General features: G+C 46.1%; 1 protein-coding gene across 2 annotated transcripts in view; it reads left to right on the top strand.

The window, feature by feature from the left end:
• The first annotated feature begins 775 nt into the window (after positions 1-775).
• EIF2AK3 (eukaryotic translation initiation factor 2 alpha kinase 3) overlaps positions 776-12,334 on the top strand; it is a 43,222-nt gene continuing 31,663 nt past the window's right edge. Inside the window, exons 1-2 of one of the 2 annotated variants that reach the window (XM_081166149.1) lie at positions 776-947; positions 8,302-8,431. The gene's annotated coding sequence lies outside the window, so the exon portion shown is untranslated. The remainder of the gene's footprint in view (positions 948-8,301; positions 8,432-12,334) is intronic. The other variant, XM_081166148.1, reaches the window with a different exon arrangement.

The following is a 12,334-nucleotide window of genomic DNA, read 5'->3' as shown; positions in this document are numbered from 1 at the left end:
GAATCGGCCACGTAGGAAGCATTGGCGTTGCCCAATCAGGAAGGGGCGGGAAAAAAGCAGCAGCCAGTCGCTGAGCTCCACCAACCGCCACCGCACTCCAATCAGAGCGCGGAAAGCCAATAGCAGAGGGGGCGGGGCGGTCATGTTACTTAAACCAACCATAGGGAAACATGGGGAAGTGAGCTCTTTTAATTGGCGGGAGAGCTTTGTGGCGTCGTCCCTGCCATTGGCTCGGAATCGAACCGTGTTGACAAAACATCGCGCGTCGCTTCTCCTTTTCCGCTGTGGGGGCGGGAACAAAAGGCGTCCGCACCTCCGATTGGATAGTCGCGCAAAAACGACAGCTTTCCTCACTAATGAAACCGAAGGCTGAAGGGGGGGAAACAAGCGAGCTCGGTTTCTGTGAAACAAAGCGCTCTGGTAACGTGGCCGAGGAAGAGGCGGGGATTGGTTAAAGGCGGGCTGGCGGGTAGTGGGTGTAGGCAAGTTGCGTTGCGTCGCTGGAGCTCGCGCGTGCGCAGTGGCGAGCTCCGGCTTCTGAGGTAAAACCGACCGAGCCCTTTTCGGCGGCGGGTCTGGCTTCCTATGCCCGGAGCGTAACGGTGTTGCTGAGGCGACCGGAGCGGGGAGGGCCGCTCCATGCCAGGGCCGCGAGGCCCGAGCGCTCGGCCTCTTCTTCCCGCCGTCGCCGCCCTGGTTCTCTTGTGGCTGCTGCCGCTCTGCGTCCCCGTGAGGGGGTCGGCAGCGGCGGCGGCGGCGTTCCTGGATGAGGACAGCCGGCCCGGGCTAGGGCTCGGCGGGGCCGCCGCCGCCGCGCTCCCCTTGGCGGCCGACGTGACGGTGGAGGACGATGAGGCCGGCGGCGAAGTGGCCCAAGCGGCGGCCTTCACCTCCGGGGAGCAGGAGGAGGAAGGCGCGGAAACGCCCGCGCGGGGCGGCAGCTGCAGGTGAGGCACCGGAGCGCGGCGGGGACCTCGGCAGAGGCCTGGATCCGGTTGCCTTGCTTCCGCGATCCCTGCTCTCTTCTCCATCGCTAGCCACGGGCCAGGCTCCTGTTGTTGTTGTTGTTGTTGTTGTTATACATACATACATACATATATATATATATATATATATATATATATATGCTTTCGTAGATTTTCACGGGTACAGGAATGCAGGTTTTGGTGTCTTCGGGTGTCTTCCCGTGTAAGAGTTGGGGTGTCTAGGCGACGTTTCGACGAGGTCTCACTCGTCATCTTCAGGCTGGTGCTTTCGGCTTCTTGTTAAGCACCAGCCTGAAGATGACGAGTGAGACCTCGTCGAAACGTCGCCTAGACACCCCAACTCTTACACGGAAGACACCCGAAGACACCAAAACCTGCATATATATATATATAACATATTGCTTTTCACACATAGAACAAAACTTCACTTCTTATACAATCTTTCTTATACAATCTTTTTGGACTTCCATCAGCACCTCTGATGATCCACCATTCTCACACTTCTTCTGCATTTCTTAAATTCATATTGCCTTTAATTATCTTAACTAATAATTCTCCTCTTTGCCATTTTTGCAATAATTCACCTTACAAAACCTACAAGCGTAATCTGATCGTCACAATTACTTTTCGAATAGTCTGTAAATTTACGCCAGTCTTCTGTGATGAATCTCTGGTCCCGCAGGTTTTGAATTCTTCCTGATAATTTGTCTAATTCTGCATAGTCCATCAGTTTCATCCTCCATTCTTCTTTTGTTGGTATTTCTTCTTGCTTGTTGTTGTTGTTGACAATCATCTTGCTCTTGTCCCAAGCGCACTTCATGATGCAGAATCCGACTAGAAGAGGGGCTTTATAATGTCTTGGTTTTTTCTTACTTACCTCTCCCTCTCCCAAGAATAATAATAATTATTATTATTATTTATTAAATTTGTACGCAGCCCTTCATCCGCAGACCTCACGGCATAACAATGCAGTAGAAAAAAACAAAATGCATTATTATTATTATTATTTATTTATATCCCGCCCTCCCCAGCTGAAGCCGGGCTCAGAGCGGCTAACAGCAGTAAAATGTTACAACATTTTAAAATCATTTCATTATAAAATCAGTTCAAGTCAGATTAATAACAAGAACAAAAGGAAGCAAGAAACCCCCCCCCCCCCGCCCACCCACCTCGCTTTTGTGTTCCTGCAGTTAACACACCATTGAGTTGGGCTAAGTGTGGAATGGACTGGCCCAAGGTATTCCTCTCAGTAACCCTTCCCTGGTTTGAAACGCTCACCAGCAATACCCTGAGTATAAGAACAACCTGCTGCTGTTCCACCATCCTTTTTTATTATTTATTTGTTTCAAGTTTAAACACAACACATCAAAACTCCGCCATCCCGTTCTCACTGCGCTGCAACTTGATAGGGTTTGGGGTCTTCATCGCCCCACTTCTGTTGGTGGCCATTTCTGTGCGAGTTGGCGGGAGAGCCTTGTGTTTGTGTGCAAACCAGACTGCTGGAAAAGCCACAGGTGGGTGTTTATTTGGCCCTTGAGCAGTTGGATAGGTGCTGGGGATTGCATGCCCAGTGGGTGTGGCCTGAGGTGATGGTGAGTGTGGCTTGGACAGGTACACAATTGCGCATATACACACACAAACATGGTTTTTTCTTGCTGGGGTGGAGACTAGCAGGCCTGTGGCCTCTCCAGCAGGAAAAGAAGTGCCCTTTGAATGCACTTTCCTTATTGCAGTCACACAAAATTTTGACAGTTGGGGCAGCTTGGGTCCCTGCATGGGCTGTTACTTGCCCACATGTTCAGGGATAGATATACTTTTCTCTAAGTATTCTAATCTCGAAGGGTGGTATTTTTCATCTTTCAGATTACCTACCTACCTCTGTGTGTGTTAGGAGACAAATCTGCCTTCTTATGTGGACCTATTTGCAAAGATGCAAAAATCTGTGTGATGCTTACAGCATTCAATGCACTGTCTACCTGTGTCTGAGAACTTGTATAGTTTAGTGAGATTGTTCCTTCATGCCCTGTATTGGTACATTCCTTATGTTCTATGTTATATTTGACAAACTATACATTTGATCACACCAGTAACTAAAGTGTTAAGTGAATAGTTTCCCAGTAGATCCATTGAGGGTGATGGCAAATGAGTACTGTACTGTATGCTGAAGTTGAAGATAATGTTACTTTAGTCATCACTTAGCCCAAAGGTAGATTTTGGAAAGTCCATGCTTGTGCTGAAACCTCCAGAGGCATTAAAATGTTTAAACCATGATCACAGTCCTTTGCGGCTGTAATATTTGCATGCCTCTGGTAGTGGTATGATTTGAAGAATCTTGTGTATGCAAGCCTCTGCACAGCCACAAAAAAGTCCTTATAGCTCATTCCTATGCAGACTTACTTTTGAAGCGACTACCATTAAATAGTCATCCATCTGCTTTCAGTACAGCCTATATGCTGTCCACCTCTCTGTCTCAGAATATTATTCATACTGTACAATCTGGCACTTGCATCTGCTTCCTTTGATCTGCTCGGATTCTTCTTTGTCTTAAGTTCAGTACTGTATGTCCAAGAATCAAATTTACCCTTTTCCCATCCCAAAGCTCTCATTTCCTTATATTTGTACAACATCACCATCCACACCATTGAACACCCACAAAGCACTCTTTTTCTTTTCACACCTTTGAAAGTGAATTCAGTGTCCAAAAGATAGGACAGTGGGACAGCCCCAAAAGCGGATGTGGTGAAAGCAATAGGGTGATTGAGAGAGGTTTAAGGGGACAAGGGGAAATGAGTGTTTTGGAGGCCTAACACACACACACCCTGCCCCCGGTTCTATAATTGATTTTAAGGTACTTGAGATGTCTCAACCCAAGTGCCTCAGTTTCCTATGCATTAGCTTCTGTGCCCCCATCATGAACTCTGGGTCAGCAGCATCCCCTGGGCTTCAGTAGTAGCCTGGTGACTCTGCTGGCTCCACAAGCCAGCTAAGGCTAGAGAAATGACATTTTTATAAAATATGAAGCTGCAGAAAAAGTGGTTTGTGAAAAATCAAAGTACTGTACAAACTACTTGCTGGTTAGTCTTAATCTTATTTTATGGCTTTAACAGCATTAAAATTATTTATAGCTTAACAAAACTGTACCATATTGCATATTCATGAATCTTATAAAACAATCCTATTGGCAAAACCCCTGGCACTGCTCACCACCTCCTGCCCCTTGCTGCTGCTTGGCACCTGGCACTCATCACTGCCAGGCACTCACTGTTGCTGGTGCTTGCTGCCTCCTGCTCCTCAGCCCTGTCTGCAGTGGCACACTCCTTTACTCACGCCTGGGCTGCCCTGAAGAGGGCAAGGAGGAGGAAGATGACCCAGGGGGGTGAGTAGGGGAGTGAACCACCACCCATAAGTGCTCTGCTGCAGCTGCTGGGATTGAGGAGCAGGAGGCAGCAAGTGTCCGGCAGTGGTGAGCAGTAAGCCCCTGGCAGTGGGGACGGCTGGGTGCTGAGCAGGAAGTGGCTGTGGGGGCACCAGCTCCACCTGTGTGTGGGGGTGCATGATGGTGTGGTGAGTGGTGGCGGCTGTTGGGGGTCAGGCGGCAGGAGATGCAGCCCCTAACCAACCTCGCTTGTATTGCCGCTAGCTTCTCCTTTCAGGGTGACGCCCCACATCAGCTTGCTTCATGGAATCCTGTGCATGTTTACTCATAAATATTATATCCTTTGTTTAGTGGAGCTTACTCTTGGGTAAGTAAGCATAGGATTGCAGCCTCAACCATATGAAAGGCTTAGGCTGCAGCCTCATACACATACAGTAAGCCTTTTTGAAGGCAATGGGACTTACAGGTCAGTATCTCTTAATTGCATGAGAGGTCATAGAAAGGGGGCAGGCTGGGGTTCATAATAAATGAAGATGGCAGTACCCTCTAGGTGCAGAAATGCACATTGGATATGTGTAATATATTTAAATATTTATAAATGGCACTTACATAAGAAATACAAAGTGGTGTACAAATAGTAAAAATATAATAGTACAGTGATGATATTAGAAAAAAATGTCTGAAAACTGGTTGGTAACAAATGTCAAATGCCTTATAGTCCTGACATCCAAGTAGGCAAATATCTGCAAGTATTTGGAATCAGTAATTAAGATTATATATTGTCAAATCAGAAATACTTCACTCACCCTAAGTGTTTGTTAACATCTGAGATGTGTACAGTCGTGTCTTGGTTCTCGAACGCCTTGTTACTCGGAACGTTTTGGCTCCCGAATGCCACAAACCTGGAAGTGAGTGTTTTGGTTTGTGAACGTTCTTTGGAAGCTGAACATCTGACACTGCTTCCAATTGAGTGCAGGAAATTTCTGCAGCCAATTGGAAGCCGCACCTTGGTTTCTGAACATTTTCGGAAGTCGAACGGCCTTCTGGAATGGATTCCATTCGAGAACCAAGGTACGACTGTACACAACACACAATTTAGTAATTTTTTAGTATTATGGGGTTGTGGTGTAGAATCACTATAATACAGCTATTAATGTGTTCCAGCTTCCTATATCTGTTTGACATTCTTAATATGAAACCAGAGTACATAGTCGTAATTACCGTAACTCCTGCTTGAGGTAGTTATTTCTGTTCTGAATAAACATGGCATCAGCCTTGAACATGATAAGGCTGGACTTGTCTTGTGACTATAATTGTTCAAACAAAAGCACTACCTTTTGGCTCTGGAAAGAATTGTTTGTCTAAAGGTATGGCTTATGAAAGAAATTACACTACTACAGTGGTACCTTGGGTTAAGTACTTATTTCGTTCCAGAGGTCCGTTCTTAACCTGAAACTGTTCTTAACCTGAAGCACCACTTTACCTAATGGGGCCTCCTGCTGCTGCCACGCCGCTGGAGCACAATTTCTGTTCTCATCCTGAAGCAAAGTTCTTAACCCGAGGTACTATTTCTGAGTTAGCGGAGTCTGTAACCTGAAGCGTATGTAACCCGAGGTACCACTGTATTAGACTACTGAGGGTTTTCCAAAGAGATGCTCAAGAGGACTCTGAACATACTGGAGTTCAGGGATATAATTAAGAGTTATCTTTAAAAATAAGAAACTTTGTCTAAAACTATAAAATTTTGCTGAGACGAATCTCTGCTTGTGAGTAGGGCTCATTTGTTGAAGGGATGTCATGCAGCAATGAGATTCAGGACGTGCTTTGCATAAGGTGCAATGCAACTGCTTAATAATTGTGAGGATCTGGATCTACTGCAGTTCCACTCGCATTGTACTGTGAAAGTACAGTATATCCTACTTTGGTTGCAGCCCTGCTACTAATCTTGCTGTGCCTTTGCTCTTGTCCCCGCTCCCCAAGGGGTTGAAAAGACAAGAGATTATCCAGTGCCAATACAAATATGTGGCAAATGGGGAAGGAAATGTTTATTTATTATTTGACTTCATTTAAGAATTGCTTCCTATGAAATGTCCTAAGGCAATTTAACAATAAAAACAATTTCTAATCCAGTGCTTGTGCAGGCTAGGATAAAAATCTCAACTTAAAAATCTTGTTAGAAAAAGGTCTGCAGTAGCTGCTGAAAGTCAGTAGAGACAGCAGCTGCCTGATATGCAACAGAAGAGAGTTCCAAAGGATAGGTGCTGCCACATTAAACATCCCAAGTTCTGCATGGTACATAGAATAAACCTCCTGATGTAAGAGTATCTGTAGGAGGTCTGGTAGCTAATTGGCAGCCAGCGGAGTTCTTTCAGCAGCAGCATAACGTGATGGCAATATCTTCCCCAGTGAACAGTTGCTGCTTCCAGGCAAGCTTTGGAGGGAGCACCCCATGAAGCATATTGCAGTGTCCAGGCTATTACAGTCCAGAAGTGACCCAGCCAGAGCTGAAAAGGGCACTCCGAGGCACTCGCATCCCCTGCAACTGTAGTGATAGAAATGAAACCATGGGAACCCCCAGACTACCAACCTGCTCCTTCAGTGGGAATACGGCCCCATCTGAAGCAGGGACTTGACCAATTATCGAGAATAGATTAAGAAACTGCTCACCCACAGCTCCTATGTCTTGCCAGGATTCAAACTGCATTGGCCTTCATCTAGTCATCAGACTTCAGAAACTGGCCCAGTTCCTCTCCTTGCTACAGAAAAATGGAAATCTAATTATTCATCCCAGTGGTTTTATTTAGGTACTAAATTGGCACCCAACAGCACAACTGTTAGGGGGCTGAATACATAGTGATATTCTATTACACCAACCCTGAAGATAGGGTTGAAATCATGGTAATACTGTGCCCTTGGTGCCCATCACAGAGCTGGTTCATCAAGATACCATGGGCAGTGGTATCAAAAGTGTCTGAGCTATCATAATAATAATTTTATTTGTACGCTCTCTGTCCATGGTTAAAACCATGCTTACAACATGACAATAGTTACCTAACCGCAAACATAACAAAAGCCACAGGCAATAGATAAAACACATTAAAAAGTAGACAACCAAATTGAAACAATTTCCACATAAATCATAAGAAGATATAAAGATACAAAAATTAATATCAACAACAACACCTCCTTTCCCTCAGCAAAACACTATAAAACAGCCCAAGAGTGTTCAACTGCTTTTGTAGCTGGAGTCAGTCAGGGCTCCACCCTCCCAGGTTAGGTGGAGAAAGGCTAGCAACACAGGGAGCAGATCTTCAAGGACTCGCAGCCAAGATGACATAATAGAGTCACATTCCTGCTGTCGTCCTGATAAAGGACATCTCTCAGAGAGACCAAACCTGATACAGTTCCATAACCAGACTTCAACCCAGACTTAAATTGGTCTGGGTAATCTGTTTTATCCAAGAGTGCTTGTAACTTTCCTGCCATGACCCTGTTCATTATCTTCCCCTCAAATTGGGTGTTTATGACTGGGCAATAATTGCCACAAAGCAACGGCTCCAAGGTCGTTTTTTTCAGTAGTAGTCATATTGCTGCCTGTTCAAGATGCCTGGGACCAGTCCCTCGCACAAGAATACATTGATCCCACATAGGACCCAACTAGCCATTACCAGCATGTTTTAATAAGCCAAGAGGGGAAGGGTCAAGGGAACACACGGATGGGCACATCACCAGGCTGCATGATGTGAAAATGATCCCACATGTGTTATGCCTCTATTAAGAGTGGGTCAAACTATTTTGGGTTCTTATTTTTTTGTTGTTGGGGTTGATGTTGGTTTCCTGTCAAAAGTTGGCATTAAGTGGGTCTTGGGTCTTAAAAACATGAACCCTGGAATAGTGTGATTTCTAGTTCTGACTTGTGGATGTGTCTTCCATTTACAGATCATTAATAATCATAAGCACTTTGGATGGACGGATTGCTGCTCTAGACCCAGAGAACAGAGGTAGAAAGCAGTGGGATCTGGATGTGGGATCAGGTTCTCTTGTCTCCTCTAGCCTCAGTAAACCAGAGGTAAGATAAATACATTGTTGCATTTAAGTTAAGATTTGCAAAAAGCTCTCTTGACTCTTGCATCTGTTGTAAGGACCAGAAAAAAACGTTATCAACTTCACTAGTATTTACTTGGATATCAGTGTTCTAATTTTTAAAACTACTCTTTACCACACAAATGTGTCCATATAAACTCATATGTTAAATACTTGCATTGTTTTTCTGGTACCAAACACAAAATGTGGGGATATTATGGATTTGATCCTGTCCTAATCTGACTCTTTTATTTTCTAGCCAATAGATTTATTACAAAAATACATGGAAGTAAGCACCAATGAATTTTGTTGGACTTACTTCTGAGTAAGACTGTGAGGAACGCCAGGGGAGAGAGCCTGTTCCATCAGTTCCTAAAGTTGACATGGGGGGGGGGATATTATTTGTTGACTCTGATACTTTAAATTGTAAATCTATTGGGTTTCTTGGCCAAAAGGCAGTGTATAAATGAATAAAGAATACTTTTCTTCCTTACAATAGAATGCCATTGTAGCAGTTCCTTCAGTTGCTTTTGCAAATCTTCCCTTTTCTGACCATTAATAGAACAAATAGGGCCATTAATGGCAGGATTAAAAAGGTCAAAGTCCTTTTCCCCGTGCCTCTCTAGGGACCTGAACATTAAGAGCCTGTCAGAACTGAAAGTCACACTGGTTGACAATCCTCCAATAAGCTAGTTAGTATCTTAATTTTGAATAGCATTAACCCTATGGAAGAAAATATCTTTAGGCTGCATTCCTATATCCATTTGGCAGCAAAGAAACAATCAAAATATGTACTTCTAAAACACTTCATGTCTTTGAATTTTGACTATAAAATATTCTTGCATGACCTTATATATTTACATGGGAGTTGTATTGAAATCAGTGGTATTTCCCTCAGAGTAAAAATCTATTTTCCATCTTGTAGAACACACTGAGCATTTTCTTAAAGGTTGTTCAGTCAGCTGAAATGCAACTTGAGTTTAACTTTTAATTAGAAATGCAGTAATATGAAGTTGTACTATATCAAAATAATTACCCAAGGTTATAACAGCTGGTCTGAACTTGGAGCGAGAAAGAGAGAGAGAGAGAGAGAGAGAGAGAGAGAGAGAAAGAAAGAAAGAAAGAAAGAGAAGTATTTATCCTTTGCTTAATTCTTATTCCCACACCTTAAAAATTATTAATAATTCTTCTACTTAATCTTAATTACTTAATTCTTAATCTTTCAGTTAAGATTGGTTGATACTGAGGTAAAAGACCTTCAATTAGTGATTACAACATTTTGCAGATCAAAGTAGGGAACTGAGTTGCATTCTCACCTTCCAAACCTTGTTTTTAATTCCGAATCCTTGCTTGCTCAGACAAGTTATCATAGATACTATAGCTACTGACTATTTCATCTTCCTGTATTGCCACACCTCTTTCTGTTCATTGTTTTATTTACTCCAGCTGCAGTAAAGGTGAAAGACGGTTGCAAGTGCTTTTAATACAGTGGTACCCCGCAAGACGAACGCCTCGCGAGACGAAAAACTCGCAAAACGAAAGGTTTTTTCGTTTTCGAGTTGCCTCGCAAGACGAATTTCCCTATGGGCTTGCTTCGCAAAACGAAGCTTGCCCCCGGGGACAGCGGGTCTTCTCTTTTGAAGCAAGGGGCCGCGGGGAGATAGCGATCTCCCTGCAGCCCCTTGCTGCAAAAGACGTCCGGGGGAAGCGGGGAAGAAGCGCTTCGCTTCCCGCTGCCCCCGGACCTCTTCTGAAGCAAGGGGTTGCGGGGAGATAGCGATCTCCCTGCAGCCCCTTGCTGCAAAAGACGTCCGGGGGAAGCGGGGAAGCGAAGCGCTTCGCTTCCCGCTGCTCCTGGACCTCTTCTGAAGCAAGGGGCTGGGGGGAGATAGCGATCTCCCTGCAGCCCCTTGCTGCAAAAGACGTCGGGGGGAAGCGGGGAAGAAGCGCTTCACTTCCCGCTGCCCCCGGACCTCTTCTGAAGCAAGGGGTTGCGGGGAGATAGCGATCTCCCTGCAGCCCCTTGCTGCAAAAGACCGGGGGAAGCGGGGAAGCGAAGCGCTTCGCTTCCCGCTGCTCCCGGACCTCTTCTGAAGCAAGGGGTTGCGGGGAGATAGCGATCTCCCTGCAGCCCCTTGCTGCAAAAGACGTCGGGGGGAAGCGGGGAAGAAGCGCTTCGCTTCCCGCTGCCTCCGGACCTCTTCTGAAGCAAGGGGTTGCGGGGAGATAGCGATCTCCCTGCAGCCCCTTGCTGCAAAAGACCGGGGGAAGCGGGGAAGCGAAGCGCTTCGCTTCCCGCTGCCCCCGGACCTCTTCTGAAGCAAGGGGCTGGGGGGAGATAGCGATCTCCCTGCAGCCCCTTGCTGCAAAAGACGTCGGGGGGAAGCGGGGAAGAAGCGCTTCGCTTCCCGCTGCCCCCGGACCTCTTCTGAAGCAAGGGGCTGGGGGGAGATAGCGATCTCCCTGCATCCCCTTGCTGCAAAAGACGTCGGGGGGAAGCGGGGAAGAAGCGCTTCGCTTCCCGCTGCCCCCGGACCTCTTCTGAAGCAAGGGGCTGGGGGGAGATAGCGATCTCCCCGCAGCCCCTTGCTGCAAAAGACGTCCGGGGGAAGCGGGGAAGCGAAGCGCTTCGCTTCCCGCTGCCCCCAGGACCTCTTCTGAAGGCTGGCGGGGGGCAAAAGTCTTTGTCCCCCCTGCCTGCCTTCCCAGGGGCTTTTAAATCGCCCCGGACAGCGGAGAAGTCCTCCGCTGTCCGGGGGGATTTTAAAATGCCGCCCGCCAGCATTTTAAGATCGCCCGGACAGCGGAGAAGTCCTCCGCTGTCCCAGGGTTTTTTAAAATGCTGGGGGTGGGAAGAAAAGCCCTTGTCCCCCCCCCCCCAGCCTTCAGAAGAGGTCCGGGGACAGACTGTCCCCGGACCTGGTCTGAAGGCGGTTTCCCTAGGAACGCATTAATTGATTTTCAATGCATTCCTATGGGAAACCGTGCATCGCAAGACGAAAAAACCGCAAGACGAAGAGACTTGCGGAACGAATTAATTTCGTCTTGCGAGGCACCACTGTATATTTCTGATAAAGCGTTATTGTAGACCCTGGTTCACTGGGATTGTGTTACTTGTTTTCTATATGCATTTCTGCCATTTGTTGCTGCTCCTTTTCTGTGGTGGCTCTCTATTTGTAGCATATTCTCCCCAAGGAGGCTCACCTGGCACCTTCCTTACATATCTTTAGGCACCAGAGGAAAACATTCCTCTTCTCCCAGGCCTTTGGCAAATTAAACAGGCCTTTTAAACTGGGGAGTGGGGTGTTATTCTTGTGGAGAAGCTGGTAAAATGTGGACTGGGTGAGATAACTCGTAGGTGGATTTGTAGCTGGTTGACTGACCAAACCCAAAGAATGCTCAGTAACAGTTTCTCATCATCCTGGGGAATATGTGTCACATGGGGTCCTGCAGGGACCCATGATGGGACTCAAGGCAACTTAAGAAGAATCCCTAAAGATTTTCTCAGGAACATCAGAGTCCAATCTCATATCATGCAGCTTTTGAAAGGTGAATGAGCAGCCTGCCTTTTCCCTAAAGGAAGGAATCACTCTTCTCTCACTTCCTTCCCTGCAAACATAAGAGCAGCGCTGCAGAAAACAAGCCTAAGTGAATTCACAGGCTGACATGTAGACAGTGGACAGGAAGAGCGAACCCTAATTACAGTTAAATTTGTAGATTATAAATAAATGCAAATAACTATACAGAAGTGACCAAATTCACCAGAGTACTCTGTGGGCAAGACAGGGTTAAGTTTTCAAAATCTAAGGTAGCAGGAGTTAGGGTTGTTCTGACCTCTTGTCTTCCGTACCTTTGCAAACTAGGTAATCAGGTGATCTACTTATTTGGT

This window comes from Podarcis bocagei (genome assembly GCF_964188305.1).
Source record: "Podarcis bocagei genome assembly, chromosome: 13".
NCBI lineage: Eukaryota > Metazoa > Chordata > Lepidosauria > Squamata > Lacertidae > Podarcis > Podarcis bocagei.
The sequence above is the reverse complement of the archived record's forward strand: the minus strand, read 5'-3'. Positions and strand labels throughout refer to the sequence as shown.